This window comes from Hibiscus syriacus, unplaced genomic scaffold, assembly GCF_006381635.1.
Source record: "Hibiscus syriacus cultivar Baekdansim isolate YM2019G1 unplaced genomic scaffold, ASM638163v2 tig00110345_pilon, whole genome shotgun sequence".
In the NCBI taxonomy this organism is placed as follows: domain Eukaryota; kingdom Viridiplantae; phylum Streptophyta; class Magnoliopsida; order Malvales; family Malvaceae; genus Hibiscus; species Hibiscus syriacus.
The window spans coordinates 758359-786351 of record NW_024062696.1 but is presented as its reverse complement, the minus strand read 5'-3'; the positions used below and the strand labels follow the sequence as shown (position 1 = coordinate 786351).

General features: G+C 28.6%; 1 long non-coding RNA gene across 1 annotated transcript; it reads left to right on the top strand.

Moving 5' to 3' along the window:
* The first annotated feature begins 1142 nt into the window (after positions 1 to 1142).
* On the top strand, positions 1143 to 25348 carry LOC120120678. Its single transcript, XR_005515917.1, has 4 exons — positions 1143 to 1180; positions 19987 to 19991; positions 20200 to 20201; positions 25019 to 25348. It is a non-coding gene; the product is annotated as an uncharacterized LOC120120678 (long non-coding RNA).
* Positions 25349 to 27993: the final 2645 nt, after the last annotated feature.

Sequence of the window (27993 nt, the reverse complement as noted above, 5' to 3'; positions counted from 1 at the left end):
TTTATTTATTTGGTTTGATCTTTATTTGCTTCATGTTTATTAATTTTTGCATTATTGACATCTTAGTTGCATTATGACCAATTTACCTTTTCACATTTGATTTGAATATTGATTATGAACACTAATGGCTAACCTCTCTTTTGATCTTTGATCTTAGCAGCTTAAGCTATATTCAATTAAAATGTTTAATCAATTGGCTATGTTTTTCAAAGCCTTCTTTCACTCATTTTTTGAGTCTTTTTGATTTAACAAAAAGGGGGAGAAGTGTTAAGTTTTAAAAGTTTTAAAGGGGAGAAGTGTTATAGTAAGGGGGAGTAATTTCAAAATTGATTTCAAAACTTATTTTCAAAGAAAATCTTAAAATTACTCAAGAGTTTTGTTATATCAAAAAGGGGGAGATTATTGAAAACATTTTGATATTTTGACATAACAAACTAAGTTTAAATGAATTTTAAGATTTTACAAATGATTTTCTAAAGTATATTCGATTCAAATCGAATATCAAATTATTACTCCAAGTTTTTAAGATCATTTCAAACCTTACTAAATGTGTAAAATTGTGTTTTATACTTAAAGTATTTTTGAAACAATTTTCACAAAGTATTTTGAACCAAAATCAAGCCTAAAATCAAATTTTCAAAGTGATGCACCGATGCACCAATCCATGCACCGATGCACCATGGAATTAATTGAACATCGAATGCATTTTATGCATCGATGCACTTAGTGCATTTGATGCATCGATGCACAAGACCATGCATCGATGCACTCAGACTATTTCAAAACATCGAATGCATTTTATGCATCGATGCACTCTTAGTGCACCGATACACCGGAGTCCAACGATCAAAATATTTGAATTTTACACTTGATGCACCAATGCACCTAGGGTATGCATCAATGCACGAGACGCTCCCAACCACTAATATTAATTATTTTCACACTTAAACGACTCTATTGTCCACTAATCATCCCCAACGTTTAGAATCAATTGAAGGTGTATTTAAACAAGCTTAGAAGCAATTGATCAAGAACAAGAAACAACAAGCAACTAGAATCAAGAGAGAATCAAAGAGAAAGCATCAAACCTCAAGTTTGAGCATTTCAAGCCTATTTTTCATTCAATATTCATTTTGCTTTCAAGAACACTACTTGTACTCGATTGTATTCATTTTTTAGTGTTCTTTTCTTTATTCTAGAATTGTGTAAACAATCTACCTTGTGAGGATTTCCTTGTAAGTTTGCAAATTTGTAATCTTCTCTTTGAGAAAGAGTGCTCTCAAGAATTGGGGTATATTCTTGAGAGTGTTGTAAGGTTGTCTCTTTGGCCTCAAAAGAAAGAACAAATTAGTGAATTTGTTGGAAAATCCTTAGTGTGGATAGCTAAGGTAGTGGACGTAGACTTTGGTTGAGAAAGTCGAACCACTCTAAATCGCTGTGCAAATCTTTTCAATTTTCTGCAAAAGCTTCCACCAGATTTTTATTTGCCAATTCACCCCCTCTTGGCCAATTTCGTCGATCGATTAACTCAACATTTGGCCTACCACTCCTAATGGGATTATTGGTCTATTTATAACTCACTCGAGTTTTACCCGATACTACCAAACCGTAAATCGGGGTGTTACACTACAAATAATATAATATATTGTTAAGGATAATCCATTAGTAATTAAATTTCATACTTAGTTTACATTGTTTTTATTAAATTATTATTTAAAAATAATTCTTTTTAAAATATTTATTAAAAACTTAAAATTTTATCAAATAATGTCAAAATTGATAAAAAAATATTCTATCAAAAATAAATTAGAAAAATGAATACATAAAATTAATATAAAAATTAAGAACCAAATTAAAGCCCCGTTTGGGTGGCTTTCCAAAATCACTTTTTAGATAAAAAGTCCATTTTGACCACAAAATCAATGTCAAATGGGTAAAAAATGAAAACAAAAATATTATGGTAAAAACGGTGGTTTCAAATCAACTGCAAAAGTTAGGATTTTTAGCTTTTTGAATTTCAACTTTACGTTTGGAAGCTTTACCCTTACTTATGTATAGACTCCCCTCAAGTATGTGTTTACATTTTATTTTAATAATTTAATACTAACACCATTAAAAAATAATTTATCACTTAATAATTTATTTTAGTTACTTTAAATTAAATAAAATTTATGGTTTATATATTAAAATATTAATAGTAAGTTATTATAAAATATATATTTTTATTATAATTATATTTTTATTTTTATTTTTACTTTAAATTGATATGATTGATATATAAGTGTAAATATAATTTAAATATTATATTTTTAATTTATAACATAATGTCTATAATGAACATTTTATCTTTTTAATTTTACTTTATAACACCAATCCCAAATAGTTAAACTCTAAATTATACATTTGTACAACACTTTTTAAAAGTTCGTTTCTAAATCACGTTGAAAAGTCACTTTTCAAAAGGTATACCAAACTGCTCCTAAATTCAAATTGATCATTTTGAAAAATCTAAAAAATTCAGTCGTAGTGTACCAATTTAAAACGTTAAAAAATATGTTGAGGCAACTTCTTCTTAAATAGAAATAGCTAATTTTATTTAAAAAAATTAAAAATATTTAAAATTACAATTGATGTTTACAATAAGAAATCGTAAATTAAACATATAATTGAGATATTTGCCTATAATCATTAAGAAATTAGCAATTGAGGATCATATAAAACCATATAAGAACAACTTAATACTTCATCCAAAAAATTTGAACCAAAGGTAGATAGAAACATATTTGACTGCTACGATAAAAATGAATTTTCATAACTACAAATTTGCCACACCATAACATCATCCCTTAAATCATCATATCCATAAGAGAAATATCATGATTCTGATTTTCCTTGTTTACTCTTGCGCTTTTTGAAAATTGTAATTTAGTCACTAAAATTCACAATTTTGACTTGACTTTGAAAAATCAACCTTAATTACATTGATCCATGAAAACTTTTATTGCTATAAATTATGGAAATAATATTTCGAACCCTTCTTTATCTTCCTTTATATTTTATTGAAATTCCGGTTTAATTCGATTATCCGAATTATTTTTGGAATTTACTACTTTATAACTTTTAATACAAATCCTGAATCAAAATTATGATTCCCACATAAACATAAATTTTGAAATAAATTATTCATTTATGGGCAAAAATATATAACTTTTTAATATTACATATTTGATTCGTAAACTTTCCATAATTTATACTTTAGCTACTAAAATTTCAAAATTTACATTTTGGTCACTAACTAAAATTTTGGGTTATTGCAACTATGACCACCATGACCAAACTCTAAGGTTGATATCTTGATTTAAAGCTCTAGGAGGGTGATTTCAAAGCTTAGTTTCACAAATTCAGACTATGAAGATATGGGTATAAAGGTGCTTCCTTTGCAAGCATCTACAAGAGAGGAAATAAAGAATAAGAGGAATAAGAAGAAGACAAAGATGGGTGAAGAAAAAGAGAAGCCTGACACGTTTACATCATCCACTTTTAATGAAAATCAACTTTTAAAATATTTTAGGGTTTAATTACACTCCTAGTCCTCCTCATTTCAACCTCACTTCAAAAATACACTTTTTAAGCCGTAATGGACTCAAGCACAAACCAAAACAAGCTATCTTTTGGCCTACCACTCCTAATGGGTTTATTGGTCTATTTATAACTCACTTGAGTTTTACCCGATACTACCAAACCGTAAATTGGGGTGTTACACTACAAATAATATAATATATTGTTAAGGATAATCCATTAGTAATTGAATTTCATACTTAGTTTACATTGTTTTTATTAAATTATTATTTAAAAATAATTCTTTTTAAAATATTTATTAAAAACTTAAAAATTTATCAAATAATGTCAAAATTGATAAGAAATAAATTATTCTATCAAAAATAAATTAGAAACATAAATACATAAAATTAATATAAAAATTAACAACCAAATTAAGGCCCTCTTTCGGTGGCTTTCCAAATTCACTTTTAGCTAAAAAGTCAGTTTTGACCACAAAATCAATGTCAAATGGGTACAAAAATGAAAACAAAAATATTATGGTGAAAATGGTGGTTTCAAATCAACTGCAAAAGTTAGGATTTTTAGCTTTTTGATTTTCAACTTTACGTTTGGAAGCTTTACCCTTACTAATTTATGGACTCCCCTCAAGTATGTGTCATTTTATTTTAATAATTTAATACTAACAACCTTAAAAAATAATTTATCACTTAATAATTTATTTTAGTTACTTCAAAGTAAATAAAATTTATGGTTTATATATTAAAATATTAATAGTGAGTTATTATAAAATATATATTTTTATTATAATTATATTTTTATTTTTACTTTAAATTGTTATGATTGATATATAAGTGTAAATATAATTTAAATATTATATTTTTAATTTATAACATAATGTCTATAATGAACATTTTATCTTTTTAAACTTACTTTTTAACACCAATCCCAAATAGTTAAACTCTAAACTATACTTTTATACAAAACTTTTTAAAAGTTCGTTTCTAAATCATGTTAAAAAGTCACTTCTTCTTAAATAGAAATAGCTAATTTTATTAAAAAAAATAAAATTTTTAAAATTACAATAGATGTTTACAATAAGAAATCGTAAATTAAACATATAATTGAGATATTTTCCTATAATCATTAAGAAATTAGCCATTGAGGATCATATAAAACCATATAAGGACAACTTAAAACTTCATCCAAAAAATTTGAACCAAAGGTAGATAGAAACATATTTGATTTCTACGATAAAAATGAATTTTCATAACTACAAATTTGCCACACCATAACATCATCCCTTAAATAATCATATCCATAACAAGAATATCATAAATCTGATTTTCCATGTTTACTCTTGCGATTTTTGAAAATTGTAATTTAGTCACTAAAATTCACAATTTTGACTTAACTTTGAAAAATCAACCTTGATTACATTGATCCATGATAAATTTTATTGTTATAAATTATGGAAATAATATTTCGAACCCTTCTTTATCTTCCTTTAATTTTATTGAAATTCCGGTTTGATTCGATTATCCGAATTCGTTTTGGAATTTACTACTTTATAACTTTTAATATTAATCCTGAATCAAAATTATGATTCCAACATAAACATAAATTTTGAAATAAATTATTCATTTATGGGCAAAAATATATAACTTTTTAAAATTACATATTTGATCCGTAAACTTTCCAAAATTTATACTTTAGCTATTAAAATTTCAAAATTTACATTTTGGTCATTAACTAAAATTTTGGGTTATTACAACTATGACCACCATGACCAAACTCTAAGGTTGATATCTTGATTTAAGGCTCTAGGAGGGTGATTTCAAAGCTTACTTTCACAAATTCGGACTATGAAGATATGGATATAAAGGTGCTTCCTTTGAAAGCATCTAGAAGAGAGGAAATGAAGAATAAGAGGAATAAGAAGAAGACAAAGATGGGTGAAGAAAAAGAGAAGCCTGACATGTTTACATCATCCACTTTTAATGAAAATCAACTTTTAAAATAGTTTAGGGTTTACTTACACCCCTAGTCCTCCTCATTTCAACCTCACTTCAAAAATACACTTTTTAAGCCTTAATGGGCTCAAGCACAAACCAAAACAAGCTATCTCTTGGCCTACCACTCCTAATGGGTTTATTGATCTATTTATAACTCACTCGAGTTTTACCCGATACTACCAAACCATAAATCGGGGTGTTACACTACAAATAATATAATATATTGTTAAGGATAATCCATTAGTAATTGAATTTCATACTTAGTTTACATTGTTTTTATTAAATTATTATTTAAAAATAATTCTTTTTAAAATATTTATCAAAAACTTAAAAATTTATCAAATAATGTCAAAATTGATAAAAAAATTTATTCTATCAAAAATAAATTAGAAAAATAAATACATAAAATTAATATAAAAATTAAGAACCAAATTAATGTCCCGTTTGGGTGGCTTTCCAAAGTCACTTTTAGCTAAAAAGTCCATTTTGACCATAAAATCAATGTCAAATGGGTAAAAAAATGAAAACAAAAATATTATGGTGAAAACGGTGGTTTCAAATCAACTGCAAAAGTTAGGATTTTTAGCTTTTTGAATTTCAACTTTACGTTTGGAAGCTTTACCCTTATGTATGGACTCCCCTCAAGTATGTGTTTACAATTTATTTTAATAATTTAATACTAACACCCTTAAAAACATTTATCACTTAATAATTTATTTTAGTTACATTAAAGTAGATAAAATTTATTGTTTATATATTAAAATATTAATAGTGAGTTATTATAAAATATATATTTTTATTATAATTATATTTTTATTTTTACTTTAAATTGATATGATTGATATATAAGTGTAAATATAATTTAAATATTATATTTTTAATTTATAACATAATATCTATAATGAACATTTTATCTTTTTAAACTTACTTTTTAATACCAATCCCAAATAGTTAAACTCTAAACTATACTTTTGTACAACACTTTTTAAAAGTTCGTTTCTAAATCATGTTGAAAATTCACTTTTCAAAAGGTATACCAAACTGGTCCTAAATTCAAATTGATCATTTTAAAAAATCTAAAAAATTCAGTCGTAGTGTACCAATTTAAAACGTTAAAAAATATGTTGAGGCAACTTCTTCTTAAATAGAAATAGATAATTTTATTAAAAAAAATAAAAATATTTAAAATTACAATAGATGTTTACAATAAGAAATCATAAATTAAACATATAATTGAGATATTTGCCTATAATCATTAAGAAATTAGCCATTGAGGATCATATAAAACCATATAAGGACAACTTAAAACTTCATCCAAAAAAATTGAACCAAAGGTAGATAGAAACAGATTTGATTTCTACGATAAAAATGAATTTTCATAACTACAAATTCGCCACACCATAACATCATCCCTTAAATAATCATAACCCTAACAATAATATCATAATTATGATTTTCCATGTTTACTCTTGCGAGTTTTGAAAATTGTAATTTAGTCACTAAAATTCACAATTGTGACTTAACTTTGAAAAATCAACCTTGATTACATTGATCCATGATAAATTTTATTGTTATAAATTATGGAAATAATATTTCTAACCCTTCTATATCTTCCTTTATATTTTATTGAAATTCCGGTTTGATTCGATTATCCGAATTCTTTGTGGAATTTACTACTTTATAACTTTTAATACAAATCCTGAATCAAAATTATGATTCCCAAATAAACATAAATTTTGAAATAAATTATTCATTTATGGGCAAAAATATATAACTTTTTAAAATTACTTATTTGATCCGTAAAGTTTCTAAAATTTATACTTTAGCTATTAAAATTTCAAAATTTACATTTTGGTCACTAACTAAAATTTTAGGTTATTACAACTATGACCACCATGACCAAACTCTAAGGTTGATATCTTGATTTAAAGCTCTAGGAGGGTGATTTCAAAGCTTGCTTTCACAAATTCAGACTATGAAGATTGGGATATAAAGGTGCTTCCTTTGCAAGCATCTACAAGAGAGGAAATGAAGAATAAGAGGAATAAGATGAAGACAAAGATGGGTGAAGAAAAAGAGAAGCCTGGCACGTTTACATCATCCAATTTTAATGAAAATCAACTTTTAAAATAGCTTAGGGTTTAATTACACTCCTAGTCCTCCTCCTTTCAACCTCACTTCAAAAATACACTTTTTAAGCCTTAATGGTCTCAAGCACAAACCAAAACAAGCTATATTTTGGCCTACAACTCCTAATAGGTTTATTGGTTTATTTATAACTCACTCGAGTTTTACCCGATACTACCAAATCGTAAATTGGGGTGTTACACTGCAAATAATATAGTACTGCAAATAATATAGTATATTGTTAAGGATAATCCATTAGTAATTGAATTTCATACTTAGTTTACATTGTTTTTATTATTTAAAAATAATTATTTTTAAAATATTTATTAAAAACTTAAAAATTTATCAAATAATGTCAAAATTGATAAAAAAAATTATTCTATCAAAAATAAATTAGAAAAATAAATACATAAAATTAATATAAAAATTAAGTACCAAATTAAGGCCCCGTTTGGGTGGCTTTCCAAAATCACTTTTAGCTAAAAAGTTCATTTTGACCACAAAATCAATGTCAAATGGGTAAAAAAATGAAAAAAAAAATATTATGGTGAAAACGGTGGTTTCAAATCAACTTCAAAAGTTAGGATTTTTAGCTTTTTGAATTTCAACATTACGTTTGGAAGGTTTACCCTTACTTATGTATGGACTCCCCTCAAGCATGTGTTTACATTTTATTTTAATAATTTAATACTAACACTCCTAAAAAATAATTTATCACTTAATAATTTATTTTAGTTACTTTAAATAAAATAAAATATATGGTTTATATATTAAAATATTAATAGTGAGTTATTATAAAATTTATATTTTTATTATAATTATATTTTTATTTTTATTTTTACTTTAAATTGATATGATTGATATATAAGTGTAAATATAATTTAAATATTATATTTTTAATTTATAACATAAAGTCTATAATGAACATTTTATCTTTTTAAACTTACTTTTTAACACCAATCCCAAATAGTTAAACTCTAAACTATACTTTTGTACAACACTTTTTAAAATTTCGTTTCTAAATCATGTTGAAAAGTCACTTTTCAAAAGGTATACCAAAGTGGTCCTAAATTCAAATTGATCATTTTGAAAAATCTAAAAAATTCAGTCGTAGTGTACCAATTGAAAACGTTAAAAATATGTTGAGGCAGCTTCTTCTTAAATAGAAATAGCTAATTTTATTAAAAAAATTAAAAATATTGAAAATTACAATATATGTTTACAATAAGAAATCGTAAATTAAACATATAAATGAGATATTTGCTTATAATCATTATGAAATTAGCCATTGAGGATCATATAAAACCATATAAGGACAACTTAAAACTTCATCCAAAAAATTTGAACCAACGGTAGATACAAACAGATTTGACTGCTACGATAAAAATGAATTTTCATAACTACAAATTTGCCACACCATAACATCATACCTTAAATAATCATATCCATAACAAGAATATCATAATTCTGATTTTCCATGTTTACTCTTGCGATTTTTGAAAATTGTAATTTAGTCACTAAAATTCACAATTTTGACTTAACTTTGAAAAATCAACCTTAATTACATTGATCCATGATAAATTTTATTGTTATAAATTATGGAAATAATATTTCGAACCCTTCTTTATCTTCCTTTATATTTTATTGAAATTTCGGTTTGATTCGATTATCTGAATTCTTTGTGGAATTTACTACTTTATAACTTTTAATACAAATCCTGAATCAAAATTATGATTCTCACATAAACATAAATTTTGAAATAAATTATTCATTTATGGGGAAAAATATATAACTTTTTAAAATTACATATTTGATCCATAAACTTTCTAGAATTTATACTTTAGCTACTAGAATTTCAAAATTTACATTTTGGTCACTAACAAAAATTTTGGGTTATTACAACTATGACCACCATGACCAAACTCTAAGGTTGATATCTTGATTTAAAGTTCTAGGAGGGTGATTTCAAAGCTTACTTTCACAAATTCGGACTATGAAGATTGGGATATAAAGGTGCTTCCTTTGCAAGCATCTACAAGAGAGGAAATGAAGAATAAGAGGAATAAGAAGAAGACAAAGATGGGTGAAGAAAACGAGAAGCCTGGCACGTTTACATCATATTCTTTTAATGAAAATCAACTTTTAAAATAGTTTAGGGTTTACTTACACCCCTAGTCCTCCTCATTTCAACCTCACTTCAAAAATACACTTTTTAAGCCTTAATGGGCTCAAGCACAAACCAAAACAAGCTATCTTTTGGCCTACCACTCCTAATGGGTTTATTGGTCTATTTATAACTCACTCGAGTTTTACCCGATACTACCAAACCGTAAATCGGGTTGTTACACTACAAATAATATAATATATTGTTAAGGATAATCCATTAGTAATTGAATTTCATACTTAGTTTACATTATTTTTATTAAATTATTATTTAAAAATAATTCTTTTTAAAATATTTATTAAAAACTTAAAAATTTATCAAATAATATCAAAATTGATAAAAAAAACTTATTCTATCAAAAATAAATTAGAAAAATAAATACATAAAATTAATATAAAAATTAAGAACCAAATTAATGCCCCGTTTGGGTGGCTATCCAAAATCATTTTTAGCTAAAAAGTCTGTTTTTACCACAAAATCAATGTCAAATGGTTAAAAAAATGAAAAAAATGTTAAGGTGAAAACTGTTGTTTCAAATCAATTGCAAAAGTTAAGATTTTTAACTTTTTGATTTTCAACTTTATGTTTGGAAGCTTTACCCTTACTAATGTATGGACTCCCCTCAAGTATGTGTTTACATTATATTTTAATAATTTAATACTAACACCCTTAAAAAATAATTTATCACTTAATAATTTATTTTAGTTACTTTTAAGTAAATAAAATTTATGGTTTATATATTAAAATATTAATAATGAGTTATTATAAAATATATATTTTTATTATAATTATATTTTTATTTTTACTTTAAATTGATATGATCGATATATAAGTGTAAATATAATTTAAATATTATATTTTTAATTTATAACATAATGTCTATAATGAACATTTTATCTTTTTAAACTTACTTTTTAACACCAATCCCAAATAGTTAAACTCTAAACTATACTTTTGTACAACACTTTTTAAAAGTTCGTTTCTATATCACGTTGAAAAGTCACTTTTCAAAAGGTATACCAAACTGGTCCTAAATTCAAATTGATCATTTTGAAAAATCTAAAAAATTAAGTCGTAGTGTACCAGTTTAAAACGTTAAAAAAATATGTTGAGGTAACCTCTTCTTAAATAGAAATAGCTAATTTTATTAAAAAAAATTAAAAATATTTTAAATTACAATAGATGTTTACAATAAGAAATCATAAATTAAACATATAATTGAGATATTTGCCTATAATCATTATGAAATTAGCCATTGAGGATCATATAAAACCATATAAGGACAACTTAAAACTTCATCCAAAAAATTTGAACCAAAGGTAGATACAAACAGATTTGACTGCTACGATAAAAATGAATTTTCATAACTACAAATTTGCCACACCATAACATCATCCCTTAAATCATCATATCCACAACAAAAATATCATAATTCTGATTTTCCATGTTTACTCTTGCGATTTTTGAAAATTGTAATTTAGTCACTAAAATTCACAATTTTGACTTAACTTTGAAAAATCAACCTTAATTACATTGATCCATGATAAATTTTATTGTTATAAATTATGGAAATAATATTTCGAACCCTTCTTTATCTTCCTTTATATTTTATTGAAATTTCGGTTTGATTCGATTATCTGAATTCTTTGTGGAATTTACTACTTTATATTTTTTAATACAAATCCTGAATCAAAATTTTGATTCCCACATAAACGTAAATTTTGAAATAAATTATTCATTTATGGAAAAATATATAACTTTTTAAAATTACATATTTGTTTTGTAAACTTTCTAAAATTTATACTTTGGCCATTAAACTTTCAAAATTTACATTTTTGTCACTAACTAAAATTTTGGGTTATTGCAACTATGACCACCATGGCCAAACTCTAAGGTTGATATCTTCATTTAAAGCTCTAGGAGGGTGATTTGAAAGCTTACTTTCACAAATTCAGACTATGAAGATTGAGATATAAAGGTGCTTCATTTTTTTGGATAAATTAAATTTTATTATCCAAAGAAGCAGAGTTCTGCTACAAAAAAAAATCCTAACCAGGGAACAAAATCAAACTTACTTACAACAGAAATGATTAGTTTATACCCCAATAAATAAATAGGTAAATATTAACATTATCAAGTCTATTAATATTTCTACCTCTAAGTTGAATTCCAACAAACTCCTTAATGGAGTTCAAAATATGATCAATTGTTTGAGTCATTCCTTGGAATATTCTTCTATTTCTTTCCTCCCAAACAGAGTAATTGAAAGAACACAAACAATCTTTATGATTATAGAAAGGAGGGATTTACCCTTCCAAGCTTCACAAGCCCAATCAAGCATGCTATCCCAAGATATGTGAGGTCTGCAATTGAGAGAAATTCAAGATAGCCTTCCATAGGGAAATTGTGAAGTTACAGTCAGTAAAAAGGTGATTCCTTGTTTCAAGTACTTCATTGCATAAGACACACAAATCGTCAGAAGCAATTCCCATATGTATAAGTCTATCCCGAGTTTGGAGTCTGTCTAAAATAGCCATCGAAGTTATCATGTTAAATTTTGGGATATGGAGGGTAAACCAAATCAATTTGTGCCAAGGAACCTTGTTTCTTTTGACCCAAATTTCTTCCCATATATATTTAGTCTTGATTGTTCCTGTATTTAAAATAGGGAGAGCCACGGTCCTTAGTGTCATTAGTTTTCTGATGCACCAGCTAAAAGCAACACTTTCATTCATGTCTCTAAAATCTTTACTCTTTATCACATAACTATTAATCCAAGCAACCCATAAATACCCTTCTCCAGCAAGAATGTTTCGGATGAGTTGAATCATACATGCTTTATTCCAGGATTTAATATCCTTTAATCCAAGTCCTCCTTTGGATTTAGGACAGAAAATCTTATCCTAGCACCAGATGTAGCTTTGTCAGAGCCTTTCCATAAGAAACGAGAGAAAAGCTGATCTATCCTGTTATCTGAGGAAGAAGAAACTGCCTGCACCAGTAATTAGCAACACTAAAAATAACAGTTTTGACAAGTTCAAGCCTCCCAGCGTAGCTTAAAAGTTTCCCAGACCAATGATGAAGCCTTAATCTGATCTTTTCAATAAGGGTCAAACAATAATTTTTTGTAAGCTTTCTAGTGACTAATGGTACCCCTAAGTACCTCACAGGTAAGCGTCCATACTTGAACCCTGTAGATTGTTTAATAATCTCAAGGTTTCTAAGAGAAATTCCAGTAGCAAAAAATTCAGTCTTGATAACATTTAATTTAAGACTAGACAAATCATAGAAGTGGTTCAGGACACTAATGACACCAGCAATCGATTCTAAATTTCCTTTACAAAATATTAAGAGATCATCTACAAAATAAAGGTGAGTGAGTCCAATTTTTTATATTTTGGGTGAAACCTAAATATTCCTCTGGCAGCAGCAACAATATTAAGGAAGCTTGAAAGAACGTTCATAGAAAGAACAAATAGGATAGGGGATAAAGGATCACCTTGTCTTATTCCCCTTTCACCCTTGAAATAATCAATCAAGCTTCCATTGAAGGAGATAGAATATCTAGCTTCTTTAAAGCAAGCTTCTATCCAGCCAAAGAAAATAGTAGGCAGCTCAATAGCCTTTAGAATAGCAGAAATGAAACCCCAATGAAGAGAAACAAAAGCATTTTGAAGGTCTATTTTTAGAGTACACCTTGGGGAAATTAACTTTCTTCCATAGCCTTTCACCAGTTTTTGAGCAAGGAGAATATTGTTAATAATGGTTCTTCATTTAACAAAAGTCGATTGGTTAAGAGATATAATTTCTGGTAGTAAATTTGTTAACATTTTAACAAGGATTTTAGTAATTGTCTTGTACACCACTGAGCAACAGGAAATTGGTCTATAATCTTTAACCTTGCAGGGGTTAGGAATGTTTGGGATCAAAGCAATGATGGTGGCATTGAAAGCATGCAGAATATATGCCTCTTGAAAGAAGAATTTAACAGCATTTACCACATCCTCTCCAACCACAGACCAAGAATTTTTGAAAAAGAGGGGAGTGCATCCATCAAGACCAGGAGATTTTTCATTTCCTTAGTTGAAGATAGCTTCTTTGATCTCCTCAGTAGTGATGTCTTTGACTAAATCAGAAGAAACTTCACTAGGCATGTTAACTTGTAGCAGATTTTTCAAGGAATAGGGGTCACTGTCTTTAACATTGGAGTATGCAGTACCTAATTGATTTTTGAAAAAAATAAATTACTTCTGAAGTCATTTCATCAAAGGACTCGAGCCTACTTCCTTGATCATTGACAAGAACCTTGATAGTATCCTTTTTGCTTTTGATAGCAATAACAGAGTGGAAAATTTTTGAGCATTTTTCTCCCTCTTTGAGCCACAAAACTGTTGCTTTCTGTTTAAGGAACAAGATCTCAGTTTCTTCAAGAGCTAACAACTCATTTTGGATAGTCAACTCATTCTCAATAGAGCTAACTCCTTTAAGGGTTTAAAGTTGTATTTGTTCAAGCACAACTTTCTTTTGCCTTACCCTTGCTGAAATATTACTATAGCAGTCCTTGTTTAAGTTCTTCAGGCAAGATTTAAGGTGCTTTAACTTAAGAAATAGAGTCTTCATAGGATTACCTTGAATAAGCTACTGCCAATAATGCTGAACTTCAGTAAGGAAATTTGGGTAAATAGTCCAGAAGTTGAAAATCTTGAATGGCTTGGGGCGGTTGACTTGGATCTCTTTATTAAGCCAAACAAGGGCCATACAATTATCAGAAGGACCAGGAGCAAGGAATTCCACAAATGAATTCTGAAAAGAATTAGCCCATAATGAGTTGATAAGCACTCTGTCAAGTTTCCTAGCTAGATAAAAATCTTTTTGTTTGTTGCTCTATGAGAAAGAAGGACCAAAGAAAGGATGATCTTGGAGAAGAAGGTCTTGAATAGCATCTTAGAAGTCTTTCATTTCATAAGTAATGTAGGGACCTAAAAGATCATAGTCAGAACTTTCCTTAGAATGAAGAAAAATATTGAAGTCCCCTCCAAGTATCCATGGGAAAGAGCCAAACTTAGAGTCAAGATCTCGTAATTGTTGTCATAATTGTCTTCTAGTAGTACCATCATTTCTACCATAAATCATAGTAATAATAAGAGGAGCACCATTATACATGCCTTTAACAGTGATACTTTGAGAAAAAGAATAATAAAATGAGATATTCAATCCTTTTTTCCATAGGAAGCAAATTCTTCCATTGGAAGCAAAGTCATAGTTAGAAATAACATTTCAACTCCCAAATTTATTTTTAAATAAATCCTCAGATTTTTCAGCTTTAACTCGAGTCTCCATTAAGCAAAGAGCATAAACTTTAAAATGATTAGCCCTATGCAGAACGTTTTCTTATTTTTGAGGATTGTTTAATCCTTTGACATTCCAGAAACAAATTATCATTGGGACGGAGAGTCTGTAACACCCCCTTTTACACTATCTGAGATACTTGTTGCCTTATCTAAATGCTCATTATTTTTTTATTTGAGCTCGTTGATCAAGTTTGCAACACCACCAGCAGCAGACCGAGCTTTTCTTTCTTGACCTTCATTGGAATGAGAATTCTCATCTATTGTATTGAGAACTTCAAATCTATTTGCTGAGCCTTTTAGAGTAACTTTAGATTTAACCTTTAAAGGCCTTTCTCTACCTCGTTTAGGGATAATATGTACTTCATTTCCATTATCTATAGATATAACTTGAGCAGGAGAAGATTGGTCCCCTTCCACAGAAGTTTCAAAATGAGTCGAGGGATTGATAATAACATTACTTCCATCAAAAGAATAATTGATTATAGGGACATAAGGTTCTCCCTTGGAAGAAAGATCAATAGGGTCAGGAGAAGAACATACTTTTGCTTTTCCAGGATCTTTAGCTTTTGGGATAGTCTCATCCTTAGTGATAGTTGCAGCTGACAGTGGATCATGCAGGACTTCAATACCTCCATAGGAATTGATGTCTGAAGTAGAGTTCAAACCACCCTTTTTTACCCATATTTGTGAAGTAGTAGGGGATGTAGACGATTTAACCAGGCATTCTTTTTCAGAATGACCAAAAGTAATGCATTTTATATAGAAGTTAGGGAACCAAGGAACTTTAACATAAATCGAAGTGGTTTGACCATTTGCAAGAACTGTATCAACAGAAATAGGGATTTCCTTATTAGCACCTATCTCAATACAGATTTTAGTATATTCTAGTCTTGATTTTGAAGCAGTGATAGAGTCCATAGATAAGGGAACTTCTATAGCGCTAGCAATATAACTTAGTCTTTCATGCAAGAATAATTCAAGACACACATTAAAGAGATGAACCCAGATAGGTATTCGTGATAAATCAAAATCGAGCCTTTTTAAGGTAGGTTCCCATGTTTTGAGAATTAATGGTTTATTGAGGATGTGCCAGGGACCATTTTCGAGAACCCAATCTCTAACAGAATCAGTATTGAAGGAAAAGATATAGAGATTGTTTCCTGCATGACTAACCTGGACACGAGCCCCTTTCGAAAGTTGATTCCACAAATTCTCAACAATTCTTTGAATTATGATAAAATTTGGAGCAGCCCCTAGGAACTGACCCACTAGTGAGGATTTCAATTTGGCAATTCCAGCTTCAAAGACCTCGAGGGGAGGTTGAACAATCAGAGTCTTTTCTCACGATTTTGGGGGATAATAGATTAACTCCTACCCAGCTTGACACCTAAACAGTTTCCTCCAATCCATTGAGCAATGAAGTAGGCAGTAAAGAAAGTAGAACAAAGAACAAACGATTGGAAATGATTAATCAAAGTCACCGGAGGCGCGACGAGATTCTCAGTTTTCATTAGCCCTGCTAACGTGCGTCTACAGAAAACCGTAAACGTGTGCCTAGAGAAAATCGTAAACGTGCGCCATGTTTTTTTTTCTTGTTTCTTCTTCGTTTTCTTTTGTGTAAGTGCTTCATTTGCAAGATTCTACAAGAGAGGAAATGAAGAATAAGAGGAATAAGAAGAATACAAAGATGGATGAAGAAAAAGAGAAGCCTGACATGTTTACATCATCCTCTTTTAATGAAAAACAACTTTTAAAATAGTTTAGGATCTAATTACTATCCTAGTCCTCCTCATTTCAACCTCACTTCAAAAATAAACTTTTTAAGCCTTAATGGGCTCAAGCACAAACCAAAACAAGCTATCTTTTAGCCTACCACTCGTAATGAGTTTATTGGTCTATTTATAACTCACTCGAGTTTTACCCGATACTACCAACCCGTAAATCAGGGTGTTACTCTACAAATAATATAATATATTGTTAAGGATAATCTATTACTAATTGAATTTCATACTTAGTTTACATTGTTTTTATTAAATTATTATTTAAAAATATTTTTTTTTTAATATTTATTAAAAACTTAAAAAAAATTATCAAATAATGTCAAAATTGATAAAATAAAATTATTCAATCAAAAATAAATTAGAAAATAAATAATTAAAATTAATATAAAAATTAAGGACCCATTTGGTGTTGCTTTACAAAATCACTTTTAGCGAAAAAGTCCGTTTTGACCATAAAATCAATGTCAAATGGGTAAAAATATGTAAAAAAATATTATAGTGAAAACTTTGTTTCAAATCAACTGCAAAAGTTAGGATTTTTAGCTTTTTCATTTTTAACTTTACGTTTGGAAGCAAATTAAAGTTTTACCCTTGTTAAAGCATGGACTCCCTCAATTGTGTGTTTACATTTTATTTTAATAATTTAGTTCTAACACCCTTAAAAAATAATTTATCACTTAATAATTTATTTTAATTACTTAAAAGTAAATAAATTTATGGTTTATGTATTAAAATATTAATAGTCAGTTATTATAAAATATATTTTTGTTATAATTATATTTTTATTTCTATTTTACTACTTTAAATTGATATGTTTGATATATAAGTGTAAATATAATTTAAATATTATATTTTTAATTTATAACATAATGTCTATAATGAACATTTTATCTTTTTAAACTTACTTTTTAACACCAATCCCAAATAGTTAAACTTTAAACTATACTTTTGTACAACATTTTTTAAAAGTTCGTTTCTATATCACTTTTAAAAGTCACTTTTCAAAAGTTATACCAAACTGGTCCTAAATTCAAATTGATCAATTGAAAAATCTAAAAACTTCAGTCGTAGTGTACCAATTTAAAACATTAAAAAATATGTTGAGGTGGCTTCTTCTTAAATAGAAATAGCTAATTTTATTAAAAAAATAAAAATATTTAAAATTATAATAGAGGTTTACAATAAAAAATCATAAATTAAACATATAATTGATATATTTGCCTATAATCATTAAGAAACTAACCATTGAGGATTATATAAAACCATATAAGGACAACTTAAAACTTCATCCAAAAAATTCGAACCAAAGGTAGATACAAACAGATTTGACTGTTACGATAAACGAGCCACAACCTGAGATTAAACTATTAAAAGATCGCCGACAAAACACTTATAAGAGTCTATCATTATGAGATAACTATCTATAATAGCATGTTACATATTCAAATCCAAATTCGAGGGTGCAATCAAGGAAGAACAACGAAATAACAAATGAGTGTTATCTTGATCAATTCGACGATGTCAAAATCCAACCCTGACAAAAGTAAATGATAAATGATTGAAAACAATAACAAATATGTCAAAAGGCGGAAAAATGAGCTATAAAAGCAGAGAAAATTGTACCATAAAAATAAAGTTATTAGAAATAAAAAAACGCAAATATATTTGATTAAAAATGCTAACAGTGACAATTAGCAACAAAATTGATGTCGCCACCTAATAACAAAGAAAAAAATGAGGGAAAAATGATTAAACGACGGGTAGAGAAAACAAAGATGCAAGCGCTAGGGTTTAGAAACCCATTATATGTTTAGGCAACTTGCATTGGATTTTATGGTCTTTATATTTGTACTTTATTAATTTATTTTACGATGATTTTAATGTATTTTATATTTATATAAAATCTGATATTTTAATGATTTGTATAATACATTTTTGTTATTTTCTAATATTATATTTACATGGTGTTTATTTATAGGAATATAAATATCATAACTATTGTACTCGTTAAAGAGTTATTAGCACGAAATTATCTTCATGCCTTAAAATCATAGGAGGATCTTAGAATATCTATTATATCCTAGAATTTTGGAAAATATAGAGAGGACATCTTTAAAAAAAAGACCTCGATTGCCTAACATCCTTCAGAAAGTTGTAACTAACTAATATAACCTCTAGTAGATTCATGAGATCTATCAGAGTCAAAATTTTCATCATTTTACTGTATCCGCTTATCTGTTAACCTACAAATAGTTATTATAACCCTATCACTGACATACATACTAATGAGTCCATATATAACCTCTCGAGCAGGATTGAGAGACTAGTGGGACCTCTCTGAAATCACCTCATCTATGGTTTTTGGTCTATCTCTTTATGAAAATAGACTTCTTGAGATCGATCAACTGTTGATCTTCCATTAAGTACGACTCTTTGTTCAAATCATAAGGGATGTAGCACTAATAGCCGTCACCATCCATTTGGTCCCATCACCAAGTAATGCGATAAACGTGGAACACCATCTATCATAAAATAATCAACACCACCTTCCAAAAACATTCCCTGATACACTTTGTTACATAAGGGCAACACCTACAAATTTGCTCTACAGGGTTCGCATACAAGGGCGAAGGTTTCTGGAAAAGCGAAGGGAATGAACGCACACGCCTTGCTTACCTGTGTTGCCCCCTTCGAGTTTTGAAAATTTGGCGTCCTCTGATCACAAATTCTATTAAATTGTTTTGGATAGAATAATAACAAAACCAGCGCATGCATCACACTAGGGCTGTCAAATCAGGTAATCGGACATGTTTCAATCGAATCTTAACAAGTCGGGTAAAATCGGGTACAGGTCAACTCAGGTTGATTTGACATTAGATCCAGATCGGATTCAGGTTAGGTCAAACCAGTTCGAGTTATTTTCAGGTTGATTTGACATCAGATCCAGATCGGGTTCAGGTCGGGTCATTTTCAGTTCGGATCGATGTCAGTTCAGGTAAAAACAGTTCAGGTCCGAAGCAGATAAAGACCAGGTTAATTCAGGTTCAGGTGGACTTCAGTCGGATCTAGTTCAGATCAGGTCACATCATTGACAGATAAAATTCAGGTCGGATGTTTATCGGATACAGACTGAGTTCAGGTCGGGTCGTTTTTATTTTTTAGATTAATTATTTTGTCATCTTTCGTGATTGTTGAATTGCAAGTTGTAATTGTACATGATTTCGAGTAAATTAAGAGAAAAATAAATATTCATGGATCAATTTTGTAAAAAATATAAATTTAATGACAAAATTGAAGAATTGTAAAATTACAAATAAAATCTTAAAATATAAATTAAACAACACACATAGGTAAGGGACTAAATCGAAATAAATTTAAAATGAGAGGTTTAAATTAATATAAAAATGACTAAATTAAACACATTTAAAAAAATTATGGGCCAATTACGAAAAAATAAATAAATAACAACTAACAATGGAATATGTAAATATAAATTTAAGGACTAAATTGAATACATATAAAAGTGAAAGACTTAAAATTGAAATAAATTAAAAAACACAAAAGGATTAAATCGAAATAAATGAAAAATGTGAAGAAATAATGAAAAATATACTAACTTGCATTCATTTAAAAAAATTTAAAAATATAATATATATATATATAATATAAAATTATATATAAACTATATTTATATTATAAACTATATAATTATTATAAACTATATATATAAATTATATTTATGTGAACTATATATATAAACTATGTATATAAAATTATAAACTATATTTATATTATAAACTATATAATTATTATAAGCTATATATAAAAATTATGTTTATGTGAACTATATATATAAACTATATATGTATAAACTATAAAAAGTATATAGTTTATAAAATATTATTTATATTAATATAGTATAGTATATATATAAACTATATATGTATAAACTATATAAAATATATAGTTTATATGTTATAATTTATATTAATATAGTATATATATGTATGTATTAGTCTATTTAGGGTTTAGGATTTCTATAAACTATATACTTTATTACTTTATATAGTTTATGCACAGTGTTTCTATAAACTATACAAGTAATTTACTTCATATAGTTTATATATATATATATATATATATATAGGTATATGTATATTTATAGTTTATATATACTATACATGGTTTATACATATATTAGGGTTTATTGTTTATGGTATAGGGTTTAGGGTTTATTGTTTATGGTTTAAGGTTTATATAAACTATATATTTTAATACTTTATATAGTTTATGCATAGTGTTTCTATAAATTGCATCGAATTGAAAATTTAAGAAGATATTTACAATTAAACCATGACTAAAATGAAATAAATTAAAAATCAAATATAATTGGAAAAATGATGATTGTTGGAGGAGCATGAGCCTAATTAACCCAAAATATCTTGTTGGGCACTATATTTGGCGCCAACTTCCCAAATTTTCTATTCCCTCTAAATTTCCCAATTTTCCTCTAAATTCCCAATTTCCCTACATTCTCAAAATTTCCTAATTTCTCTCTAAATTCCCAAATAAAATCAAAAAATTTCACACAAAAATATTTCTTTTAAAAAGTTTTCTCCCACCACTCCCTTTGAATAATATATATATATATATATAATTAAACATAAGTGACTAAAATAAAAGATTCTAAAATTAACATTAACATTTAATAATTATGCACATTAAAGAAAGAAGGGAAAATTAAAAATAAATAGAATTTATATATAGGACGTTAATGAAGCTTGGAGTCTTCTTGGAGAAGACAATATCTTGGCCATTGGATCTACTTTTGATCCAAGGGTTAGAATTTGTTGGTACCTTTAGCCATGGATCAGTGACATCACACCACCTAAAAAGTTAGGTCAATATTTAGTGTTTTGTCTCCTTTCAAAAACCAAAGTCAAATTTTTCCCCTCCTACACCACAAAAATCGGCGACTAGGAGTAGTTTAGGGTTTTTTTTATTAAATGCATATATTTGTAATACATGTAGGCTAATTATTAAATGTTAATGTTAATTTTAGAATATTTTATTTTAGTCACTTATGTTTAATTATATATATATATATATATTATTCAAAGTGAGTGGTGGGAGAAAACTTTTTAAAAGAAAGATTTTTGTGTGAATTTTTTTTATTTTATTTGGGAATTTAGAGGGAAAAATTTGGGAAGTTGGCGCCAAATATAGTGTCCAACAAGATATTTTGGGTTAAATAGGCTCATGCTCCTCCAACAATCATCATTTTTCCACTTGTATTTGATTTTTAATTTCTTTCATTTTAGTCATGGTTTAATTGTAAATATCTTCTTAAATTTTCAATTCGATGCAATTTATAGAAACACTATTCATAAACTATATAAAGTAATAAAGTATATAGTTTATATAAATGTTATAGTTTATATTTATATTATTTTTCATTTATGTTCTAATTGTTAGATAATTTTTTGTACAAAAATTAAACGGTATAGCTTATATTTATATTTTAGAGAATTAATCACATTTAATACTAATATTCATTTATTATCAAATTAATTATTATTTTATTGCCAAAATTATTTTTATTATTAATGTAAACCATTAATATATATTACATAATAAATACTTTTATTATTAATATTATTTTTTCTTTATATAAATTAAACTATATAATTTATATAAATTAAACTATATTAATTTTCCTTTGCATTATTAATAATGTTTTTATCTAATTTATATTTAAATAATTTTATTAATTTTATTAAATAATTTTATATAATAGGTCTATTTATTTATATAATTATCATAATAAATATTTTATTATAACATTTAAAAAGTAATCATATTAATATTTTAATTAGATCATAAGTTAAAAAACTGATAATTTATAAGATTTCCATGGTAATATATAAGTCAAATAAATATCAGATCAGGTCATTAATAAGTCGGATCATTTACAGGTCAGGTTAAAAACAGGTCAGACTAAAACATGTCAGGTTGAAAATGGGTCAGGTTGAAAACAGTCGGGTAATACCAGTTATTTACCAGGTCCATCTCGGGTTTGGGTTCATATCAGTCAGATGAAGTTCGGGTTCGGGTATCATATTTTCTGTTCAATTCGGGTTCAGGTCGGATGCAGGTCGGGTTCGGATCCACAATTTCCAAGTCCAAATCGGGTTCAGGTCAACACCAGTTCCGACTCAAGTCGGTTTCTGATCGCGACAATGTAGGTCAAAAATAATTTTGACTCGAGTCAATTTCAGTCAATTTTACAGGTCAGGGCAACTTTTTACAGCCCTACATGACACAATTGATGGAAGAGGAATGACACCATGACGTCACTCTTCTAGATACCATTTCCACGGACAATCCTACTGAACTACCCAAAGAATTTTATCACTAGCATGCATCCTCAACAACTGCGAAGGTAAATTTAAAAGAAAGGGAGCATTATCAACACCAAACTCACCACGACAGAAAAACACTCTTTGACTGCTCCTCAAAAATTAATAAGCCACATAGGTCAACAATCGTATGTTCAATAGAAACGAAAGTAGCTTACCGAATTGTTTTGTGGACTAGAATCTAGTTTAGATAAAATCAAATAATTAAATCTTTGTCTCTAGTTTAGACAAGGCTAATTAAGATCAAAATTATTTCTGGAACAAAGTTGGGAGGAGAACTTTCTCCTAGCATACTTTGGACCTCCCAAGCACTTCTAGTACATACAAGGATCAGGATTCTTCTTACTTCGATTTTAGACACGACGACTCTAGAGACTATTACTATTAGAAATTGGGTGTTTAACATCCTCCATCGTGATGCATTTATTATGTTGTCATAATGAGGATTAAATACGGATACGTATTTTTTTACATAATCATATATTTAGAAGGTTTTTAGAGGGCCATATCCTCGTACAAAAATGTCATATATGGTAGCAAACATAAATACTTCAGAAAAGGAAAAAGAACCCAAAGGAACATAGATATTGTCCATTGTTTATATCTAGAATTTCGACGTAAATAAGTAAAAATTTCAAACAAATCAAAGTATGCCTTCTCTACAAACAATGATTTCTAATTCGTCGTGAGAACATGATGATTTTAAATAAAATATATATATATATATATATATATATATATATTTTATGAAACTCCTCATACTCACGTAACGAGTACTTAATCTACTGTACTAAATGTAAAATATGCTTAAATAAATTTTCACCAGCCATAATTCTTTATTTCTTTATTTGTTTTTTCTGTCTGTAATGTTTCTCTAATTTTGCCAAGGATAAGTAGAAAAGAACAATTGGGCCATGGACCTCAAGCTTTTAATATAAACCATTATTTGTAGAATAAATTATCAACATGGGGCATGGGCTTTATGATAAAATGAAATGACATTTATTAAGCCATTTCAAATACGTTTGTTCTGGTTTTTTTCCCTTTTGGGGCAAATTCTCGTTTTACCACGGAAAATAGGCTTTGCTCTCTCCTTCGCTGACCGCCGTCACTCCCTCTTTGTTCCGCCGCGTCTTTCTGGTTCTCAGGCGCTACCCCTTTATACTTTTACTCACTCGCAGCTGATTCCACCGCCAGGTTCGGATATTTCTGTTTTCTTATAATAAATTTATTTCTTTTGCTTCTGTCTTTCTTGAAACTTGTTTAAAATGCTTATATTTTCCTTTTATTTTTTATGAACCCAGATTCCCCAATTTGGGTTTAAAAAAAAAGGAGAGTTCTGGGTTTTAGTTTAAATTAAACTTTGTTTAGAAAAATAATTTTGTTTCTTTTAAACCTTAGGACTGAACAATTATATCTTAATCAAAAAACACGATTTCTATACTTCAATCATAATGGAGTGCTCTTAACCTTTGATTTTGAGTTTGAATCTTATTGTTTTTTAATTGGACATTAAAATCTCTCTGTTTCTGTCTATATTACTTTGTTGATTTTCATAGTTATTCTATAATAAGCTTGTGTCTGGATTGTAGTTTTATTAAAGATGAAGAAAGGATTGCACCCTCAGATCCAATGGATATCTTATGTGACCCCAAGTGGTCGTTTAATTAACTTCATGATGACAAAAATACACAGTGTTGGTAAAGTTTATCACTTGAGGGCTAAACGTCAATTAGCTGCAACCGAAGGACAGATTGCTAAGTTCAACCGTCGCTACGGGCTGGAGAAGCCGGATGACACTGAGCACTCAGAGAAAAATTAAAAATAAATTATGGTTGTTTCTAATACAATGTTGAGTATTTGCAGTTCGATTTAAGCACCTATGTTGTTGAATAATATGAGCGTCAATAGTTAATCGAATGTCATTCGATCTTTTTTATAAGATAGTGTTTCAATTGTGGTTTGACGATCTTTCATTCAGTGTGTTGCTGCTTTAATATAGCTTATAAGAGTTCTTCACTTCTCGGAGTTTCATTCCTTCTTTCCCTTGAATTTTTCAATGATCATATCTTGTTCGGGCTTGATGTCAGTTTGGGATAACTATTAATATGTTGCAAGTGAGGCCTGAGATTGATTAACTTGTCTCCATCTTGTTTCATGCTTTTGATGAGACAATACATATATTTGGACGTCAGGTTCTTGGATCTTTGTGTTGTGTAGTGTACTTTGGAGTGTTGCTTGATTGGAAGTTAGTAGTAGTTCCTTTAATCTGCATTTTTTGGTCATCTGTTAGATGTATGCGTTCTTCTATGCACCAGTATCTTTACGGGTGGCTTATAAGTTGATATCTCGAGTTGAACTTTCTTGAAATATGTGATCCGGTTTTTGTTGAAAGTTGAAACTAGCCAGCTTTGTCGAGTTCTAGTTTGTATATCATGTAGACTTTTTGAGCTTCATCGAATCAGTGGGGTTATCATGTTTTGTTTCGGAAAAACCATTATCTAAAACCAAAGAGAGGTAAACCCTTCATTTCGATGAGTGCTAGATAGTTACTAGGGGTGCACAAAAAATCCGAATATCCGATTTTGCGAAAAAAATATCCGAAATCGGATTTGAGAAAAACCGGTTTTTTTTTAACCGGATCGGATTTTTTTAAATCGGTTATTTTAACCGGTTTAGAGAAAAAAAAACCTATACCGGTTTTTTTACCGGATAAAAACCCGGTTTGAAAAAAATCGGTTAAAAAACCGGTTTTTATCCGAAAAAAAAATCGGTCTTGGTTTAAAAAACTAGCCGTTAATATAGCTGTTGGGGGGGGGGATTTTGTGACCGTTTTTGACCGTTTTTTTCTTTAAAAAATTACCATTTTACCACCCTAAACATGTATAAATAAGTTGGAGATGTATTTGGTTGATTACAAATTTCTCAAATCTTATTACACAACACTTAAACATCTCTCAAATCTTATTTTTGTAATTTTTTTGTTTATCATGAGTAACACGGCTGAATCTTCCGTCGGGGGAAACCTTGAAGTCGTGAGAGTGATCGAACACACTCGAAACAAAGACATTTGGGATCACTACGATTTATGTGAGATGTCAAATGGCTCGAGGAGGGCGCGTTGTAAACTTTGTCTAAAGTTTCTTGCATCGGAAGGAAACACAACGTTGAAGAACCATTTGACAAAATCATGCAAGGCACTTCGCTCAAGATCGGATCCTAGTCAATCGAATCTTACACCGCAAGGTGGTGTTTTTGTTTACGACAGCGAAAAATTACGAGAAACGTTTACAAAGTTCGTGATTACAAAAGCATTGCCGTTCGACCACTTTGATGATGAAGATTTCACGACAACAATTCAACAACTAATGCAACCACGTTATACTCAAGTAAGTCGTACTACCCTTAGAAGAGATACTATAAAAATGTGGCGTACGACGAGGGAAAAAATGATTTTAGGATTCCAAGAACACCGTTATGGTGTGTCGCTTACATGTGACGTTTGGAGTTCCCCTCATAATACCGGAAATTCTTTTTTAGCCGTTACGTCACATTGGTTAGATCAAGATAATTGGCAAATGATGAAAAGAACAATCGCGTTTGAATTATTCGGTGAGCCGCATACCGGTGCTAATTTATTTACACTTTTAAAAAGGGTAATTTGTCTTTATAAATTAGAAAATAAAGTTTTTTCTATATCATTTGATAATGCATCGAATAATACAAACGCGGTTCCAAGATTAAAAATATTACTTTCACCGATTTTAGACGGTGTGTTTTTTCATATACGTTGCGTTGCACACATAATTAATTTATCCGTGCAAGCCGGTTTGGAGGTTATTGAGCCGATTAGATTAGAATTTAAAACAATGATAAAATCGGTTCTTTGTAACAACAACAAAAGACTAAATGATTATAAACGATTTTGTAAGTCCGTTAATAAAAAAGCTTTGGGTCCTAATTTGGATTGTCCAACTCGTTGGAACTCAACTTGGATGATGATGCATACTGCCTTAAGGCAAAGGGAAACATTGCAAACATTTCACGATCGGCTTTTCGAGAGGGGTCATGTCCCAAACATTTATCCGGATTCGAGTTGGGAAACTATAGCCAAAATAACCGATTTGCTTGAGGTTTTTAAAAATGCAACAACTTTTTTATCCGGTGTTTATTACCCTACTAGCCTGTTGGTTCTTAATCAAATATTTTTGTTGGCTACCCGACTAAATGACTTTGAATTTGAAACCGAAGTTTTTCAAGAAATTGGCTTTGCAATGAAGGAAAAACTTTTAAAATATTTTAAGGAGATTCCCCCCATTTTTACTTGTGCCGCCGCTTTAAACCCAACATTAAATGTTGGTGGGGTTGAAACACTAATTGAACAAATTGCGTTTGTTTTTAATCTAACCGATGATGAACCCAACTTTGTCCAAAACCAAATAAATTATTTTAACAAATGTTTTCGAGACATGTTTGTAATTTATTTAACTAAATACGGATCAAGTAGTGTAATACACGATTAAATGAGAATGAATGCGGAATCATCTAGTAGACGTCCAAGAATGAATGCGGAATCAT